Source organism: Mustela putorius, unplaced genomic scaffold (assembly GCF_011764305.1).
Source record: "Mustela putorius furo isolate JIRA1106 unplaced genomic scaffold, ASM1176430v1.1 tig00000129_pilon_pilon_pilon, whole genome shotgun sequence".
NCBI lineage: Eukaryota > Metazoa > Chordata > Mammalia > Carnivora > Mustelidae > Mustela > Mustela putorius.
In genome coordinates this window covers 18,770,831-18,792,605 of record NW_025421290.1, presented here as the reverse complement: position 1 = coordinate 18,792,605, position 21,775 = coordinate 18,770,831, and the positions used below count along the sequence as shown (strand labels likewise).

General features: G+C 34.7%; 1 protein-coding gene and 1 pseudogene across 6 annotated transcripts in view; one reads left to right on the top strand and one right to left on the bottom strand.

Moving 5' to 3' along the window:
- Positions 1-21,775, bottom strand: part of FUT8 (fucosyltransferase 8) — a 294,755-nt gene that overhangs the window by 95,560 nt on the left and 177,420 nt on the right. The gene's annotated exons all lie outside the window — the stretch shown is intronic.
- On the top strand, positions 4,629-4,865 carry LOC106005980 (annotated as a pseudogene).

Genomic DNA, 21,775 nt, shown 5'->3' with positions numbered 1-21,775 from the left:
CCACATCGGGCGCTCTGCTAGCGGGGGGGAGACTGCTTCCTCTTCTCTTCTCTTCTCTCTCTCTCTCTCTCTCTCTGCTTGCCTCTCTGCCTACTTGTGATCTCTCTCTGTCAAATAAATAAAAACTTAAAAAAAAAAAAAAAAGAAATGCCTCATGGAGACTACTGGGAGAATCAGTCACAGATAGAAGCCACTCATAGCAACAAGTGTACAGATCTTGGCCAACTGTATTCCTGTTAGTTGTGGGGCCTGAACAGATTCCTGATCCTGGATCCAATTATGTGCGGAGCTGAGTCAGTGCCTCCAACTGGCCAGGGAGCTTCAATGGCAGTTCTGCTTTGTTTGGGTCCCCAGTGAAAGGGATACGTCAGTGAGGAGCCCCACCTACACAAGAAGGAAGTCAGCAGCCCTGATCAAATGCTGAGCATAGCCTCCAGCCCCACTGCAGGAAGCCTGCCCTAAGCTGCTAGGCCTATGCAGCACATCCTATCGCCCACTGTACTAGCGAAACAAGTCACTGGCCACACCTAACTGCTGGGCATAGTCTCCAGCCCCACCCAACAGGGAAGCCTGACCAAAGATACCAGGTAGCCCTGGGTAGCATACACATTCTTTGGCCTGCCTATGCAGTGAAGCAAGTCAGTATCCCGTCAAACTGCTAAGTAGAGCCTCCACAGCTTCCAGCAGCTCCTGACTGGGAATCCTGGCCAGTGATTTCAGGCACCACAGAACCCATTCTACAGTCCCGTTCAGGTAGGGTGCCAACCCCAGTAGCAGCACCCCCTGCTGTCGAGCATAGCTTCCAGCCCTGCCTTACAGGCTTGCCCAGCCAGAGCCCCTGGTCAGTTCTGGAGCTCAACCTGACAGCTCTATCCAGCAGCACAGACAGCCTATAGTCCCATCCAGCTGCTGGGAATAGCTTGTAGACTCACCCAGACAGAATGCATAGCCAGTCACCCCACCTAATCACAATATAGCCTGTCTCTACCAGATCAGTGAGGCCAGAAGGTAACCCTGCCTGACCATGGAGCACAGCCTCTAGTCCCATCCAACTGCGGGGTACTGCTGGCAGTCCTTCCCAACTAGGAAGCCCAGCAAGAGGCACTAATAGCAAAGCACAGCCAGTAGCCTCCTCAATCGTAGAGCCTAGCCAGCAGCCTCACCCAGCTTGGGGTACAGCCTATAGCCCCATCTGATCAAGAAGCACAGCCTGAGTTCCCATCTGTTTGCAAAGCCCTGTGAATGGCCTTAATTGGATGTAGAGTCCCAGCCAGTGGCACCATCAAGCCACGGGGTGCAGATTGGAGACTCCAATCGACTAGAGGCAAATTCGGAGTTCAGCATGTGGCCTTGCCCAATCGCAGAGTGCACCAGCAATACCACCCTGCCAGGAAACATAAACTGCAACCTCCAACCATGTGCGACTGCAAAGCCCAGCAAGTAGCTCTGCCTGGATACAGATACAAACCAGTGGTTATGCTTGAATGCAAAGTCCAGCCATCAGACCCACCTGACTACAAAACAGTGGCAGTTACCCTAACCAATGTCAGAGCACAGACATTGGCCCCACCCAACTAGAGACCCTCAGAGCAAGCACTGTTTGCCAGAAACTGCTAGCAGCTGCCTACAGAACCCTCCCCTGAGCTCCATGGTGAAGATCTTTCTTTCCCTGCCAAAGCAAACCTACAGAGGCTGGAAAAGAAACTGCTTCCTCAAATGAGCAAATTACCAACATAAGAATATGAGGATTATGAAGAATCAAGTAAACATGACACCACCAAAACAAACTAATAAAGCTCTAAAAAACAAACCTTTAGAAATAAAGATCTAAAAAAAATAAAAAATTTTAAACAGGATCATTAACTATTTAAGAAAGAATTCAGAACAATCCTTTTAAAGGACTTTGGTAACTACTGGATAATACAGATAGGCAACTAAACAAAATTAGGAAAACAATATATGAACAAAAGCAGGAGGTTCAACAATGAAAAAGAAACCATAAAAAAAAAAGAAAGAAAAGAAAAGCAATTCTAGAGCTGGAAAATACAATAACTAAACTGAAGAATTCAACAGAGAGCTTCAACAATAGATCTGACCAAGTAGCAGAAAAAATTAGTGAATCTGAAGCAGGTCATTTGAAATTATTCAAAGGAGCAAGAAGAAAAATTTTAGAAAGTGAAAAAGACTATGAATTATGGGATTCCATAAGAGGAACAATCTATAATTATTGGAGTCCCAGAAGGATAAGAGGAGAAAGGGGCAGAAAACTTATTTAAAGATATGACTTCCCAAATCTGGTGAGAGATGTGGACATCTAAGTTCATGCAGCCTGAAAGTCCCTGAAAAGTTTCAATCTCCCACCAAATCTTCTCTAAGGCACATTATAATAAAACTATCTAAAATCAAAGACAGAAAATTTTACAAGCAGCAAGAGAAAAAAAAAATCTTACATACAAGGGAACCTCCATGAGGCTATCAGTGCTTTCTCAGGAGAAATCTTACAAGTCAGAATAATATATTCAAAGTGCTGTAAGAAAAATACTACCAACCAAGAACACTTTATCAGACAAAGCTGTCCTTCAAAAATGAAGTAGAGATAAATAATTTCCAAGAGCACCAGAAGTTGAGGGAGGACATCACCACCAGAACAGCCTTATAAGAAATGCTTAAAGAAATTTCTTTAAGTTGAAATGAAAAGATACTATTTAGTAACATGAAAACATATAAAAAATATAAAACATAGTAGTAAAGTATATAACCAAATTCAGAATACTACAGTACTGTAATATGGTAGTGTTTTAATCATTTCATTCTGGTATTAAAGTTAAAAGACAAACTATAATTACAATTATTTGTTAACCCCTATACAACATAAAAAGATATAATTGTGACATCAAAACATAAAATGTGCGGAGAGGGTAAAAGAGTAGAGGTTTATTTGAATGATCCAAGTTAGGATGTAATCAGCTTAAAATAGACTGTTATAAGTTATTTCATGTAACTCTCACAGTAACCACAAAACAAGAACCAACAGTAGATGCACAAAAGATAAAGAGAACAGAAATCAAAGAATACTACCAAGTAAAATCATCAATTACAAAGGAATATAGTAAGAGAGGAAGAAAGAGGGGGAAAAACTACAAAACATCCATAAAATAATATGATGACATTAGTGCTTACCCTACCAATAAGTACTTTAAATGTAAATGGAGGGGTGCCTGAGTGGCTCAGTTGTTAAGCATCCGCCTTCTGCTTAGGTCATGGTCCCACGATCCTGGGACTGAGTCCCACATCAGGCTCCCATCAGGCTCTCTGCTCGGCTCCCTGCTTCTGCCTCTCACACTCCCCCTGCTTGTGTTCCCTCTCTCTCTCATTGTCTCTCTCCACCAAATAAATAAATAAAATTTAAAAAATTGTAAATGGATTAAATTCTCCCAAAAGGAACAGAAAGGCTGAACGGCTAAAAAAATAAGATCTGGGTATATAATGCTTGTAATAGTTACATCAGCTTTAAGAACACTTAAATAGGCTTCCAGTGAAAGGATGAAAAATGATATTCCAAGAAAATGGTAACCAAAAGAGAGCAGGAGTAACTATTCTTATATCTGACAAAATAGACTTTAAGTCAAAAACTGTAACAAAAGACAAAAGAAGTTCATTATAGAATGATAAATACATCAGTCTTCAAAGAATATATATCAATTTTAAACATGTATGTACCTCACATTAGAGCACCTAAATATATTAACCAATTATTATCAGATCTGAAGGAAGAAACAGACAATAATAGCAGGTTCCACTACTATTATGGGGATCCCACCTCCAACAATGGACTGATCATCCAAACATAAAATTAATAAGGAAATACTGGATTTGAACTATACTTTAGACAAAAATGACCTTGTAGACACATATAGAACATTCCAACCAACAGCAGCAGAATACACATTCAAGTAGATATGGAAGATTCTCCAGGACAGATCATATATTTTAGGTCACAAGAAATGTCTTAGCAAATTTAAAAGACTATAATCAGACCAAGTCTCTTTTTTGACCAAATGGTATGGAACCAGAACTGGGTAACAGGAGAAAAAAATGGAAAATCCACAAATATGTAGAAATAAAAACAAAGCAAAGACACACTCCTGAGCAAAAAATGAGCCAAAGAAAAAAATCAAAAAGGAAATTAAAAAAATATCTTGAAACAAATGAAAATGGGAAACCAACATACCAAAACATAGAGGATACAGAAAAGCAGATCTAAGACAGAAGTTGACAGTGATAAATACTTATATTAAGAAATGAGACATTCGAATAAACAATCTAAATTTATAATTTTAAGGAAATGGAAAAAGAACACACAAATTCCGAATAAGCAGAAGGAAGGAAATAAAAATACGAGCAAAAAGAAAATGAAATGGATTAGAGGGAAATAATAAGACAGCTTAATGAAACTAAAAGTTGGTTTTTTGAAAAGATAAACAAAACTGGTAAACCTTTAGCTAGATTTACCAAGAAAAAAAGACAAAAAAAAAAAAATTAGAGGTTTTTTAGGGCTCTTTGCAAGGGGACTTAGCACGAAGTTGTAGCAAACCAATAGCTGCAGTTTCCATTTTGTCTTCTGCTTCATGATGTTTCCCACATGCTCTAAAATGTCTCTAAGTTGTCTCCAATTTCAAAGCACTCAGCAAACAATGGCAAGATAGAGCTACCAGAAAGGGACACTTGATTTCCACACCAAATGTGGCAATGCTGTATTAGCTAGTAGAGCCACTTTCTGTGTTACCAAACAGGCATATACAGCAACACAAATTGGAATAGAATGGAACCTGTCTCCTGTTGGCACATTCAACCCAAAGGAATGATCAGTAATCACCCCAGCTGGTATAATATGGAATTGTTTTAAAATCAACTCATAATTGATGACAAGTAAAAGTACTGTGGGCCAATTAAAATACGGCATGACTGAAGAAATAAACTACATCTGAAACCTTAAAAACAATCAGAGATGAAAGAGAAGACAGTACAACTGATACCATAGAAAAGCAAAGAATTTTAAGAGACTATTAGGAATAATTATATGCCAACGAATTGGACAACCTAGGAGAAATGAGTAAATTCCTAAAAACATACAATCTATCAAGAAATTAAAAAATCTGAAAAACAATCTGAGGGTTTTGCAGGGACAGGGAGTGGGAGGTTGGGGGAACCAGGTGGTGGGTATTATGAAGGGCACATATTGCATGGAGCACTGGGTGTGGTGCATAAACAATGAATTCTGTTATGCTGAAAAGAAATTTTTAAGAAAAGAAGAAAAAATCTGAATATACTAATAATGAGTAAGAAGATTGAGCAAGCAACCAAAAATCTCCCAAGAAAGAAAAGTTCAGTACCAAATGGCTTCAAGGCCAAATTCTAAAAAACATTGAAAAAAAAAAAAGTTAATGCCAATCCTTTTCAAACTGTTCCAGAAAACTGAAGGGAACACTTCCAAATTCATTTTGCAAGGCCAGCATTACCCTGCTACCAGAGCCAGATAAGGATACTATAAGCCAATATCCCTGATGTATACAGATGAAAAAATTTTCAACAAAATACTAGCAAACCAAATTAAACAGCAAATTATGAGGATCATATACCATGATCAAGTGGAATTCATTTCTAGGATACAAGGATGGTTCAATAATGTGATTAAATCTGATACATCACATTAATAGAACAAGATATAATCATATGATTATCTCGATACTGAAGAAGTATTTGATAAATTCAACATTCTTTCATGTTAAGATGTCTCAACCAAATGGGTATGAAAAGGAATGTACCTCTACATAAGAGGCCAAATATGACAAGCCTATAGCTAACATACCCAATGTTAAAATGTTGAAAGCTTCTCCTCTTAAGATCAGGAAAAACACAAGAGAGCCCCCTCTCCCGTCTCCTATTAAACATAGTACTGGAACTCACAGCCAGAACAATCAGGCAAGAAAAAGAAATAAGAAGCACCCAAATCAGAAAGGAAAGTAAGACTGTCTTTGTTTGTAGATGATATAACCTTGTATATAAAAAATGCTAAAGACTTCACCAAAAAAATTATTAGAACTAATCAATAAATTCAGTAAAGCAGCAGGATACAAAAGAAACATAGAAAAATCAATTACATCTCTATACACTAATAATGAAACATCTGAAAAAGAAATTTTTAAAAGTCCATTCACAATAGCACCAAAAAAATAAATAAATAAAATACTTAGGAATAAAAAGGGAGGTGAAAGATTTGTACACTGAAAACTATGACTTTGATGAAAGAAGATATAAATAGAAAAATATTCATGTTCTTAAAGCAGTAACATTGTAAGATATCCATACTACCCAAGCTATCTATAGATACAACACAATCCTTGCCATAATTCTAATGATATTTTTCATAGAAATAAAAAAAAATCCTAAAATTCATATGGCAACAGAAAAGACACTGAATAGACAAAGCAATATTAAGAAAGAACAAAGTTGGAGGCATCACACTTCCTCATTTCAAACTCTATTACAAAGCTGTAGAACATAAAGCAGTATGGCATGATATTAAAAAAAAAAAACAGATTTTTTTTTACAGACCAATGAAACAGAATCAAGAGCTCAGAAATAAGGTCTTGCACATGGAGTCAACTAATATTTAACAAGGGAGCCAGGAATACTCAAGAAGGAAAGGATCGTTCTCTTCAAGAAATGATGCTAGGAAAACTGGATAACCGTATGCAAAAGGATAAAACTGGACCCCCATCGTACCACTACTCATACACTTTAACTCAAAATGGATTAAAAACTTAAATGAAAGACCTGAAACCATAAAACTCTAGAAGAAAACATAGGGAAAAACTTGACACTGGTCTTAGCAATGATTTTTTTTCCTAACAGCAAAAGCATTAGCAACAAAAGCAAAACCAACAACTGGGACTACATCAGATTAAAAGGCTTTTGCACAGCAATCAAAATATCAACAGAATGAAAAGGCAATCTATTGAATGGGAGGAAATATTTGGAGACCATGTATCTGATAAAGGGCTAATACCAAGCAACTATAAAATACTCATGTAACTTCGTAGCAAAAACGAAAATCTGAAAAAAAAATCATCTGATTAAAAAAATAGTAAAGGGCCCGAATGCACATTTTTCCAAAGTCAATATATAAATGGCTAACATTTGCAAAGCTACATGCAAAATAATCAGCATCACTAATCATTATGAAAATGGAAATAAAACCACAATGAGATACCACTTCACACCTTTGGAATGATTGTCATCAAATAGACAAGAAATAACAAGTGCCAGTAAGGATGTGGAGAAAAGGAAACTTTTACATTGCTGGTAGGAATATAAATTGATTCAGTCTATATGGAAAACAGTATGGACATTCCTTACAAATTTAAAAATAGGACTATCATATGATCTAGTAATCCTACTGGGTCTATATCCAAAGGAAATAAAATCAGTATCTCTAAGAAATATCTGCATTTCCATGTTTAATGCATCAATATTTATAATACCCAAGGCATGGGAAAAACCTAGCTGTCTGCTGAAGGTTGAATAGATAAAGAATATATGGTATAAATTGTATGTGTGTGTGTGTGTGTGTGTGTATGTTGGCATTGAGTGTACACACACACACACACACACACACACACACACAGCTATATTATTCAGCCCTAACAAAGGTGGAAATCCTGCCATCTGCAACAATACACACAAACCTTGAGGGCATTATGTTAAATGAACTGTAAGTCTGACAGAAAAAGACAAATGCTGTACAGTCTTATTTTTATGTGAAATAGAAAAATCAGAAACTCACAGAAATGGGGAGTAGACTATTATTGCCAAGGCCTGAGGGGTGAAGAAAATGGGGAGATACTGGTCAAAAGGTATAAATTTAATTTTCTAAGATGAATAAATTCTGTGGAATTTAATGTACAGCATAGTGACTATGGTTAACAATACTGTATTATATACTTGAAAATTTCAAAGACAGTAGACGTTCAATTATTCTCACTACCAAAAAAATGGTAATTATGTGTTGAGATGGTTGTGTTAACTAACCTTTTAGTAGTAATCATCTCATAATATAGATATGTATAAACCATGTTGTACAACCCAACTTTATGTCATGTATTAATCACATCCCAAGAAAGTTGAAAAAATACTGGAATCAGACAACAAAGGGCAGTGACTCCCAGAGAAGGAATATAAATGATGATTGCCCTTCTGACTGCCCCAGTTTACTGCCTTGAGAGATTTCTGACTACATAGAAGGAGAATTCAGGTGGAACCGGGTACATGTTCTAAAGTGATAAAGCTGTGTCTAAAAAACCGAGATAGCTAGAGTTTGGATGACCAAAGTACCACAGAAGAGAGAGCTGAACAAGGAGAAAACTCCAGAGATATGCATAGTACTACTTGACAATCAGTGCATGTACGTAAAGAATCTACTGAAGGCTGAGAAAATAATTCTCTCAAAGAATGAATGAAATCAATGCCTGGCATTCATTCAAGGTTGGGAACAGTTCCTGATCTTACCAGTTAAACTGGAAAACCTCATAGTTCATGGGGCATTGGGTATAATGTTCAGAGAATCTGGTATCAGTTGGTGGGGGAATTAGCCACAGACTAAACATTACTTGGATCATGCCCAACATTTCTTAGAGGGAATATCCCAAAGGATCAAACTATTACCAAGTAACTCAACTTAACCCAGAACAAAGCTTAAGAATATTTGGAAAAACACAAATATATCTAGTAAGCAACAGGGCAAAGGTAATAATCTCTGAAATCCAACAAAAAGTTAACAGACATGCAAAGAAACAGGAAAATATAATCCATAATAAGGGGGGAAAAATCAATCAAGCAAAACTGACATGTTAAAACTAGCAGATAAGGAACAGTTGTTATGACATTTCATCTCTTCAATAGTTAAGCAGAGAGAAAGAGAATATAAAAAACATACTATATGGACATTGGGGAAGGTATGTGCTATGGTGAGTGCTGTGAAGTGTAAACCTGGCAATTCACAGACCTGTACCCCTGGGGCTAATAATACATTATATGTTAATAATAAAAAAAATACTAAACATAAAAAAAGATCCAAGTTGAACTTTGGGAAACGAAAGTTAACAATACCTAAACTGAAAAATACAACCAATGGGATTTATTACAAATTATATGTTGTAGCTTCTACCTTAAGGACCTAGGAAAAAAGAGCAAATGAAACCTGAATTAAGTAGAAAAGGGGAAATAATAAAGATCAGAGATGAAATCAATGAAATGGAAATAAGAAAAGAATAAGAGAAAAATCAATGAAACTAAAAGCTGATTCTTTAGAAAAAATTGAAAATGCAAAAACCTAAAATAGCCTAAACAAATCTGAACAAGACTAAGAAAACTGAGACTTACACCATCTGATATTAAGATCTACCATAAAGCTATAATAATCAAGACATTCATTTGCTAGAAATAAAGACAGACAACGAGATTTATTGAAACAGAAGACGAGTCCAGGAAGAGGTTTCCACGTACATGTAAAGGTGATTTCTCAAAGTCACAAAGGCAATCTACCTGAAAAAGGATAGCTTTTACAACAATCAAACTTCTGTAAGAAAATAAGAAATTACCTTTGTGATCCTCAGTTAGGCAAAATTTTCTTAGATATGACACAAGATTTGTAAAAGAAGAAAATGGATAAATTGGACTTCGCTGAAATTAAAAACTCTTTTAGAAAAACATTAGTAAAATGATGAAAAAACAAAACAGAGACTTAGAAGATAATATTTGCAAATCCCCTATCTGTTAAAGAACTTGTATCTAGAATATACCCAGGATCTAATCATCAGAAAACAATCCCCCACAAAAATGGACAAAAAGATTCTAATAGACACTTCACTAAAAAAGATGCAAAAATAGCAAATAAGTACATTAAAAGATGTTAAACATCCTTAGTCATTAGGAAATGCAAGAAGGGTAGAATGTGTGGCTGTCCTGGTTCACTGCTTAGAGCTGACATCCTAAATATGAAACTGATTTTCCTGCCCATGATCCTCATTTCTCATTCCTTATTTAAAGTGCCTTTATAAATGCCTAGAAACAGACTCTTAACTACATAGAGAACAAACTGATGTTTACCAGAGGGGCGGGGGGTGGAGGATGGGTGAAGTAGGTGATGGGGTGTAAGAAGTGCACTTATTCTGGAACACTGAAAAGAAATTAAAAAAATAAATAAAATTTTTAAAAAGAAGAAGTGCACTTAATCATGAGGAGCAATGGGTGTTGTATTTAAGTGTTGAATCACTAAATTCTCCTGAAACTAATATTACGCTGTATGTTAACTAACTGGAATTAAAAATATAAACTTGGGGGGGGGGAGTAAAAATGCCTACAGGTTAGGCTTTTCTGAGATTTGTTGTATACATCAAAAGTTGCAAAATTCTCCTGAATAAAACATTTGACAAAAATATTTATTAAAGCATGAAGTTGCCCTACTAATACCCAAACATAAGCCTCACTCTTCAAGGAATTCAGTGGATCTATCCAAAAATATGAAGGCCAGTAAATTCTTATTTTCTAGTCAGAATAAGAAAAAAACAGTGAATCTGTAGCCTAAGTAGAATGATTATAGAGCATTCTCAGAAAAATTAAACTTGCATCGTCAGAAATGTATTTAATAATTGATTTAAACAGGTTGCCTTTCTTAAACACTTAAAACAATTATGCCTTGAATGTTGGAACAATAAAGATCTTAAGAAAAAGAACGTAGGCACAAATAAGCAGTATTAGGAATGAAAAGAGAATTATAAACACAGATTAGGAATGTCAAAATTCATCACAAAATACTATAAATATATTCAGAGAAATTATTTTTTTTATTTTAATTTTTTATTTTTTATAAACATATATTTTTATCCCCAGGGGTACAGGTATTCAGAGAAATTAAATTACCAAATAGATTAAAAAAGAAACAGAAGTTGAATCACTTGCCAAAAATCTATTGAATTAAAAAAAAAAATCTCTAGGTCCAGGCATTTTTATTTATTCATTTATTATTTTTTTAAAAATTTATTTATTTATTTGACAGAGAGATAGAGAGACAGGAAACGTAGGCAGAGTGGTAGGCAGAGGGAGAGGGAGAAGCAGGCTCTCCACTGAGCAGGGAGCTTGATGCAGGGCTTGAAACCAGGACCCTGGGATCATGACTTGAGCCAAAGGCAGCCACTAAACCAACTGAACCACCCAGGGGCACCTCATTTATTTTTTTTTTAAGATTTTATTTATTTATTTATTTATGAGAGACAGAGCAGAAGCAGAGGTAGAAGCAGGTTCCCCACAAAGCATGGAGCCCGATGCAGGACTTGATGCCAGGATGCTGGAATCACAACATGAGCCAAAGGCAGCTGCTTAACCTACTGAGCCACCCAGGCACCCCTAGACATTTTTACATAGGAGTTATAAAAAAATCTTCAGAAAACAATTATTTGAATTGAAGTTTTCTATGGATTATATTAAGAGAGGATCCTCTAAAATTCCATTCCTGAGATTAGTAGAAGGTTGATATAAAAGGAGTATAAAGATCAAGAAAATGAAAATCAAAAAGCCAATTCAATTTAAAATTTATTTTCAAAATCTGAAGTGATATATTAACAAATACAGCAATATATTTAAAATTACATCATGACTACCCATACTTTATCAAAGACTAACAGATTGATTTATGATTAGAAAAGATATTCATGTAAATTCATTGCATTAACAAATTAAAGGAAATAAATAAAATCACAAGTGCAATAGAAACAGGAAAAAGTCATTTGACAAATTTTAAAAATTTCTCAATATAAAATTCTTTTTTTGTTGTTATGTTAGTCACCATACAGTACATCATTAGTTTTTGATGTAGTGTCCCATGATTCTTTATTTGTGTATAACACTGAGAACTCATTACAACACATGCCGTCTTTAATACCCATCATTATAAAATTCTTAACAAGGAAAATTGATAAGGTGTAACTATCATAAATTCAAAGTAAATATCACATTCCATGGATCAAATAATCAAAAGTATACCTTTTAAAGTTAAGAATAAAAGAAGGAATGTCTGCCCTTCACTACCACTGTACTCAAGTCTTAGCCAAGGTAGTAAGAAGGATGTAAGACAAGTAGAGAAAAGGAAGAAACTGATGATATTCACAGATGATATGACCTTTAATGCAGAAAATCCAAAATAATCTACAAATTAATAAATACTAAAAGAGTTTAGGGGAATTGCTAGATACAATATTAAGGTATAAAAATTATTTAGGGTGCCTGGGTGTCTCAGTCAATAAGCATCTGCCTTCTGCTCAGGTCATGATCTCAGGGTCATGGAATCAAGTCCTGCATTGAGCTCCCTGCTCAGCAGGAAGCCTGATTCCCTCTCCCACTCCCCCTGCTTGCATTTCCTCTCACTGTCTCTTCTCTGTCAAATAAATTAAAGAATCTTAAAAAAAAAAAAAATTAGTCTAATGCTCCTAAACAACAATAAGCACAAATTACAAAATGTATCTTTTAAAAACATCACCTTTAAAATAGTAACTATACAAAACAATCAATTACTAAGGAATAAATCTAACAAAAGATAACATGATTTGTATGGGGGGAAAACCCATGTATTTTCTGAAGAGCTAATTGCTCCCCAAATTGATCTTAGATGCAATTCTAATAAAAAATTACCAAAAATTTAATTGAATTTGACAAAGTGATGCTAAAATTCATACGAAAAACCAAACGCCTCTAATAGACCAGATAATTCTGCAAAATAATAATTAAAACATTAAAACAGTGTGGCATAAGATCAGATAAACAGACTAATGAAACAGAATAAAGTACCTAGAAATAGATTCCAGTATGTATGACAGAGGTATCATTCTAAATTACTGGGGAAAAGATAAATTACTCAATAAATGATCACTGAGATATCTACTTGGAAAATGTGGAAAATAATCTGACAATTAAAACTTTAAAACTTTAGAAGAAATTTTACATTATTCAAGATCCTGGGAAAAAAGATTTATTGTAAATAAGATTTTAAAAGTCCAGGAGCACCTGGGTGGCTCACTGGTTAAGCATCTGCCTTCGGTTCAGGTTCAGGTCATGATCCCACAGACCTGAGAAAACCCCTGCTCAGAGGGGAGTCAGCTTCTCCCTCTCCCTCTGCCTCTGTCACTCCCACCCCCTCATGCACACACAAGAACTCACTCTCTCTCTCTCTAATAAATAAAATCTTTAAAAAAAAAAAAAACAAAACCCAAGATTTTAAAAGTCTAAACTATGATTTGATAAATCAGATTGATAATCTGATGGTCCTGAATAGGAATTTCTATGCAATACAGTTTAAATGCAAGTTATAGATGTACAGAAGAGAATGGAAAATACCTAATCATTACCTAGATTATATAAAGAAAATAATCCAATAGGAAAATGTGCAAAGTATATGAACTAGCAATTCATAGAAAAGGACTTGACTGAATAATACTCCTCAGAAATGACCAACTCTAAAATCTGACTAACTAGGATATTCAAATTACAACAGAGATACCATTTCTCACCTATTAGACTGATAACCAAAAAGTGTGATACTGAATGCTGGTGAGGATATAGGGCAGTATTTGGAACTACTCTATTAGTTTGCTAGAGCTGCCATAACAAAATACCATATACTGGTGGCTTAAACAATAGAAACTTGTTTTCCCACAGTTATGAAGGTTAAAAGTACAAAATCAAGGTTTGGTTTCTTCTAAGGCCTTTCTCTGTGGCTCGTAGAAAGCTCCCTACTCATGTGTGTTCACATGTTATTCTGTGTGATTGACTTCCTGATTTCTCTTTTGTGTATCCAAATATCCTCTTTTTATAAGGACACCAGTTAGATTGTTCTAGGGACATTCCTAATGGCTTCATTTTAACTAATAAGCTCTTTAAAAGCCCTACTCCAAATATAATCACATTCTGAGCTACTGGGGGAATAGGGCTTCAACATACAAATCTGAGGGGCAGGGGAGACACATATAATAAAGGTAGAGAGATAAAAGTAGAATAATCCATTTATAAAATAACCATGAAATTACTTCAAAGTCAAGGATGCCCATATATTAAGACTCAGCATATGTCCTTCCAGCTAATCACCCTAGAGAGACTTTGGCACATCAACACAAGATGCTTTCTATTCATCAATAGAGTAATGGGTATATCTCCAAGTATGGCTTATGCAAAATCCTGCACAAGTATCACAATGTTGAATGAAAGAAGTCACAGAATACATACATATGTAGTGTGAAACATTCATATAAATCTTTAAAACATTAAACAACATGCTTTCATATATATATACTTACACAATATAAGAATAAAAGTATGGACAGAAGGTATATATAATAGTCAATAGTAATTACCTCTGGGAAGGGAAGAATGAAAATGGGATTGAGGAAGGGAGTAATATCTGTATTTTTTCTAACAATCTGAAGCAAAATGTCAACACTTGTTCAAAAGGAGCGACAGGGACACGGAATTACATTATTTTCTGAGCTTCATGCATGTATTACAAATACGCTTTAATTAAATGCAGAGATATACCTTAATGAAAAAAAAATAAAAATTGGGTAGATGCTCATCATTAATGCTTTTTAACTCTCAACTTCTGACATCAGGCAGTACTGCATATTAGAATACTGCTATAAAAATGTCCTTTATTTAAAAGAGATTAACCAACTTAGTTATTCATCATCTACCAAAACTTTGGTCATTGCTATATGGGACAAGAGCTCCTAAGATAAAAAGAATTAAAAAAGAAAAAAAAAGAACACAGTCTATAAAGAGAATCTATAATAGTGGTACCCTATCACTAAAACCACTAAGACTAACATAAATTTGGACCATTTATAAATATGAGCTAAATTGGCTGAAAATTGGCATTATACTCAATAACACATAGATGCTCAATATTTTTTCTACTAAAATATCTCTAGCAAAAGCACACACAAAAAATCACATTTATTCAAATGTCAAGCTTTGCCAAGGGTCTGTTCAAATTAAATGGAAGAGCCAGGCCTTGTCTCTATGGAAAGAAAACACCATTTTATTCAAATGAACTGCTTATCATTATACCTATCCATTTACCTAATGTGCAGAAATTAGAAATGGAACCCAGGAAGAAATAGAAGGTCAAGCAACCACATCAGTTTTAAAGGAATAATCACATGGGATAACCTGTATCTAAATTCAGCTCTGTGATACTATAATATCAACATTAAATAGAGGTCTCAGGCTCAATTCTCCAAGGAAATCTGTGACCAAGTTTATTTTGACAAGTGAAATAGAAAGTGTAAATTAGACCATTCTTTCATCATCCAACAGCCTAAAACGGAACAATCTAGACTGATAGTTGTCCCTGCTCACTTCAAATGTGACAACAGCACTCCCGTTGAAAGAAGGCATTTTGGACAAAACATACAAATTAAGGTAATGAGTGATTGTTTTAAAAATTGAAGGTTTTACCTCCAGATTTCTTTTTTCTTTTTACAAAAGCGTAATTGCTTATTTGTTTATTCACTGTACTGTAAATTTTTCTTAAATTTTATTTACTTAAAGTTTCTTTGAATATACCTACATGAATAGAGGTTTATTTCTTTTTTAAGGTGCAAGATTATACACAACGAATAACAAGTCCAGGACCCATGGACCCTCAGTAGAGACAGTAACTGTTGGCAGTGTCTTAGGCATTTTTAAAAAATGTCGCGCACACACACACACACACACAGAGCTACAAAACATTCATTTTACAGAAACAGAATCTATTTAACCCATCCTCTACTGATGGTGATTTTGGTTGTTTGTATAACCACATATTTAAGGTAAAAGCCCATTTCTCCTCTCTGCTACATTCAAATCTGTGAGGGCACTACTTTATATCTAGCATCTGACACATTCTCTGACACACTTCATAAATATTTTCTGAATAAATGAGCTAACAAACAAACAAATCACTATTTATCAGAGCCAAGGGGAAAAGAAGAAGGTGGTTAAGGAGGGGGAAACAACAAAGCTCTGTTTGTACCGAGCTATAGTGAGAAGTGAAAGATCAGTGAGAAGTGAAAATAGAGCACTTGTGAAACTGAAATATGAGTAAATGGAAAATCCGACTCCTTTTTCAAATATGCAATTGCTGCATTTGCTATGTTTCTTTGTTTTTCCAAATTCACGTTTTTCATTAAGAATGAATATTTTTAATGTAAGAAAATGCTCAAAATATAGGTTGTTGTAAAAAAAATTTGCATATTTTATTTTAGGGGTTTTTTTTGGTTAAAATAAGTGTCCAAATCCTGGCCTTATTATCAAGTTATTCTACTGTTAACATCTATTGTTTTCTGAGAAATTCCTACATTCCAACATTTTCAAAAACAACAGCTAATTTTCTTCATATACTCAAAGGGCAAGAATCTTCAGTGAGAATATCTTCTGGGCAGAGGATTTACAGACTACTGAATTTTTGTCAAAGCTTATGTACTAAGTCGGCCTGTAAAACTATTATTAGAAATCTCTTCTAGATACAAATTAAGAAAGTAGTGAATGGCTTTATTAAGAAATGGCAAGACCTTGGTTGCCTGCCAAATCATGCTATTACAGATCTTTTAGATGCAAAGTTTGAAGGTAGAATAAAATGGTAGCACCATACCAATTACTAGTTTTCTAAGTGAAGCGGAACCCCTAGAACAAATGTTGAAAAAAGACTTGCAAACCTTGCAAACCACAGAGTATCTGTGGATGTCCGACCCAGAAATATATCCTCAAATTCTTCTAAACATAGATTTCCTACAAGGTAGTGGGTCAGGCCTTCTTATCACATGGGCCCAAACTTGAGCCCCTTGCTTACAACCCCGCCCCAGCCTTTCCCTAGTATAAGTAAGAATTTAGAACATTTCAGAAAATACTCATACCAAACTAAGAATATACTAAAGTAAATAAAATTAGGAGAGCTTGGGTGGCTCAATTAGCTAAGCATCTGCCTTCAGCTCAGGTCATGATCCCAGGGTCCTGGATGGAGACCCATTTTGTCTGGCTGTCTGCTCAATGGAGAGCCTAAAGCTCCATTCTCCCTCTGCCTGCCACTTTCTCTGCTTGTGCTGTCAAATAAATAAATAAAATCTTAAAATAAAAATAAGAAAGTAAATAAAATTACATTTGGAAAATAAATTTCTAAAAGGGCACTTTTTGTCTCCTTTTAGGCATACCCTCAATTTTTAAAAAATGCTTAAAAGAAATGTTGTTGAGAGCATGCATGGAAAGGAGGAAATAGCGTTTTCGCAATGAGTTTACCTTTTCTTTTTTCCTCTCTTCCTCCAATTTCTTTTTATAAAGATGATTTTCTTATTTATATGCCTGATATTAGAGTGGGCAGCATATTCTGAAATCATGTTTTCTGTTTACTAGTGCTGATGACTGATTGTGTTTTTGGTTATTTCTCATTTACAAGGTGAAAAACAGCTCAAGCAAAAATTTAGTTTTATGTTCAGGGGTTTGTAAAAAATTGCAAACAACAGTTTAGTCTTTGAAATAAATAAATGTATTATTATGGAAACATAAAATTATTTTCTTTCACAATTCAATGATGACAATAAACTAAGAAATGAAGATAAGACTTCTACCAAACAAAAACACTAAAAGCTAAATTAGACTAGATTTAATAGATGCATGCATATACTCTCTTCTCCCCAAAAAGTATAGTGATACACACACACACACACACACATATATGCACAGACACAAACATATCTGAAAGTAGAAACATGTACTTGTATATTCATAATAGAATGCTTTGAAACTAAACAAACTGGCAGATTGCTATGACTATAATGTTTCCCATGTAAGAGTAGGGCACATTAGTCTGTCTGAATGCTCATCACCAAACTGCTTATTTCTAAAGGACTCAAATTTGCAAAACAAGTTTCTAAAAAAATTTATTCCCTACTCTTGTTTGTTCTAACATGAATAATGCAAATGACAATATAGTTATAATAGCTATTATCATATACATTACTCCCATTATCTTCAAGGCACTGTGTTTACCATTTAACAGAACTATTTCATTTACAACTCACAATAATCATGAAAAAGGAGGTATTCTTATAGACAAGGAAATGGAAGTGCAGAGAGGTTAAGCACTTTGTTCGAAGTTCCAAAGCTAATAAGCAGTGTAGCCAGAACTGGGAGCCCAGGCTTTTATTATTCTTCCTTTCTCTTAGTTAACAGAATAAAATAAAACCTGTTAGGAACAAATTTACTATGAGGTGGCCTGAGTTGTAAATATCTGACTCAATGTTACCCTGATTTAGTTATCCATATTGGTCAGTGATCTAGAGCCAAATATCCTCAGCTGTTTTAAGTTAAGTATAAAGAGTTTCCAGGCCTCCAAAGAAAACCTGTTACATTATTATGCCCTTTATCCCAAGCCAAACTACTCTGGGATATAGATCATTCTAGTAAGGATGGATAAATTAGATGAATTAATCATTACCATCACTGTAAAAATCATTTAAATCAGTGCCTTTTCAACTGCTGGTTAGGTGCACTATGGTAGTTTTATTTATTTTTATATCACAGTAACCTTTTTTAAAATTGGTTTTGTATAACATCCAGTGCTCATTACATCATGTGCCTTCCTTAATGGTCATCTCCCAGTTACCCCATCCACCCCACTCTCTTCCCCTCCAACAACCCTCAGTTTGTTTCCTATTAAGAGTCTTTTCTACCTCTCTGATGACTTCCCATTCTGTTCTCCCTCCTTTCCCCTAACGTCCTCTGCCCTGTTTCTTAAGTTCTACATATGGTTAGGTGTATTATGGTGGTTTTAGAGTAAGACAAACCTTGATCAGGGTCCTGCTAGCTGTTTGACTCTGAAGGTGTTTAACCTAAGCCCATTTTCTTTACCTGTACCATGAAAATAACAGTACCACAAACTGTGATCATGTCTTACTTTTCCATGTATACCTGTAAGATTCTTCCATATTCAAAGTAATTTACCACATTCAAAGTAAAGCCTTTAAGAGAAAAACAAAACAAAACAAAACAATAGTACCACAAAGATTCATTTTCAGGACTAAATGCTCCAAAATAGTAGAGGCTCAATAAATGTTACCTATTAATATTTCTACTGTGTTCTACTATAGAGCAGCACAAACACTGTGGAACATCTTTATGGTACAACCCTAAAATTTTATAAATATTATGATTAACCTTCTTTTTTATGAAGTATGTTGCTGAGCTAATTACAACTGGTCTACAAAAAATTTAATAAAATACTACATATCGAAGTAAGTGTTTACACAGGACCGTGCTTGGAAAACTCAATATACTATAATATAGTAAGTTCTTTGAGAGAAAATAATCACAAATACTAAGCTACAATTATTTATTTATTTATTTTTAAAATATTTTATTTAGTTATTAATTTGAGAGAGAGGGAGAAGCAGGTTCCCCACCAAGCAGGGAGCCTGACGCGGAGCTCAACTCCAGGACCCTCAGAGTTCATGACCTGAGCTGAAGGCAGCCTGACTGAGACAGTCTCACAAAGACACCCTACAATTTTTTTTTTTTAACCAGAGAATTTCTTGGGTCATCAAAGAATTAAGCAGGTTCTTATCTGGTTCCTTACTATGGCATCTTGGAGATGTTAACTGAAAACTATCAAAAGAATAAATAATTTAGTAACTTTTGTAGCTATTCTGCAGACCCACACCATAGTCTGCTAGGAAAATTTGAAGGAACATAAAAGAATTATGACTTTTAAAAATTTCAGTAACATTAAAATAGCTTATCATATAAGAAAGAAAAATAATCCCTTTCCAGAATAATAGTCATGATTACTGCCATAAGTGAATTAACAGCTTTGGAAAGAATATTATATAAATTATATGATAATATCAAGAGTTTTAACTGAACACTGCTGCTGTCAAAGCAATGATTAATAAGTATATTTAATCTTCAAACTGTGCATACTCACATCCAAGTAAAAAAAATGTGGCTTTTATTATAGATCTACATTTAAAATCATAACACATCAAAATTCCCATTTTCATATATATGTGCATGTGATCACCTCTGTGTACATTTATTTAACCCAGTTAAGAAAAATAATCATTCCTAAAATTTTAAAAAAATCCAAAAAATTAACAGAATCTAAAGGGGTCAAAAAGTAATTTCAATTGAACTGAAAAGGTTTTAGATTCCAGATCACCAGTTTGTCAGGTCATTTATAAGCTTCATTTCCATTGTTATAAGTTTGCATTTTCTAGCCCAGATAATATGATTTATGCTCACACTTTAAGAAACACAGAATAACTATCAACCCCACAGTAATGTTGTAGAGTAGAAATGACAGAAGAAAATGCTGTGGAGGATAAACAGATGACTCTCACCAAGTTCTCTGATAAAGAATAAATGTCAAATTCAACTTAATTCAAAGTGACTTCTCTTAAAATCAGGTAACTGGTAGAAGAGTATCATGGAAGTGAGAAAAAAAATGATACTTTATTTTCAGGAAGAACTGAATGCTGCAAACAAATTTCCCTTATCATTCTGCCTTAGAAAAGAAATTCTAATATTTTCAGTTCGTATTATAATAGTCAAATAGACATAGGCAAGTTCAAAATAAGTCCTTACCTAAATATTTTTGAAATGTGGTTAGTGAAACTGCAGTTTATTAAATCCATTCATGTTAATGATACCCTGACACTTAATGAGAGATTTAAGGATTATTATTAATTAACAAACATAGTAAATATAACATGCTAGATAAATGTCATTAACAAAGATTAGTCTAATTTATATTTTAAGAATTCACATTTAAAAGCAATTTTTCATTTTATTTTCTAATTTTTTTTTTAAAAAGATTTTATTTGAGAGAGAGAGAGAGGAAAAAAAACATGAGTGAGGGGCAGAGGGAGAAGTAGACTCCCCACTGAATGCAGAGCCTGAATGGGGGTGGGGGCAACACAGGTGAATCCCAGGACACTGAGATCATGACCTGAAACAAAGTCAGACACTCAACCAACTGAGCCACGCAGGCACCCCTCTAATTACTTTTATTATTTTTTTTAAAGATTTTATTTACTTATTTGACAGAGAGGGAACAAAAGCAGGGGAGGGTCAGAGGGAGAGGAAGAAGCAGGCTCTCTGCTGAGCAAGGGGCCCAAAGTGGGGCTCAATCCCAGGACCCTGAGATCATGACCTGAGCCGAAGACAGACGCTTAACAGACTGAGACACCCAGATGCCCCTCAAGATTTCTTAGAAGTCAAACTGGCACTGTAAAATTCATTATAAAAGTGTGTTTTAGAAAAGCTCATCATCTCACAACTATTTTGTTTTAATATAACATTCCTTTATATAGATATTAGGCAGCCAAGTTTAGTCTGTATCTTTACTCTGTGAAATACATAATCTATAGTGTTCATGATAAAAATTTGAACATTTCAAAAACAAAACAAAACCAAGTCTTGTTTGTTTGCTAAAAGAACAATTATCTCTCTTTCAAAATAAAGGTAGCAGTAGATTCCCCACTTAAGTTCAAGATTCATTTTAGTTAAGTTTTATCATTCTTTATTTAAAATAGTGGACATTTTATGATAATTGTCTTTCTCTGATTGACTTATTTTGCTTAGCATAATACCCTCTAGTTCCATCCCCAGCATGGTGAGGGGTCATGGTGGGTAGGGA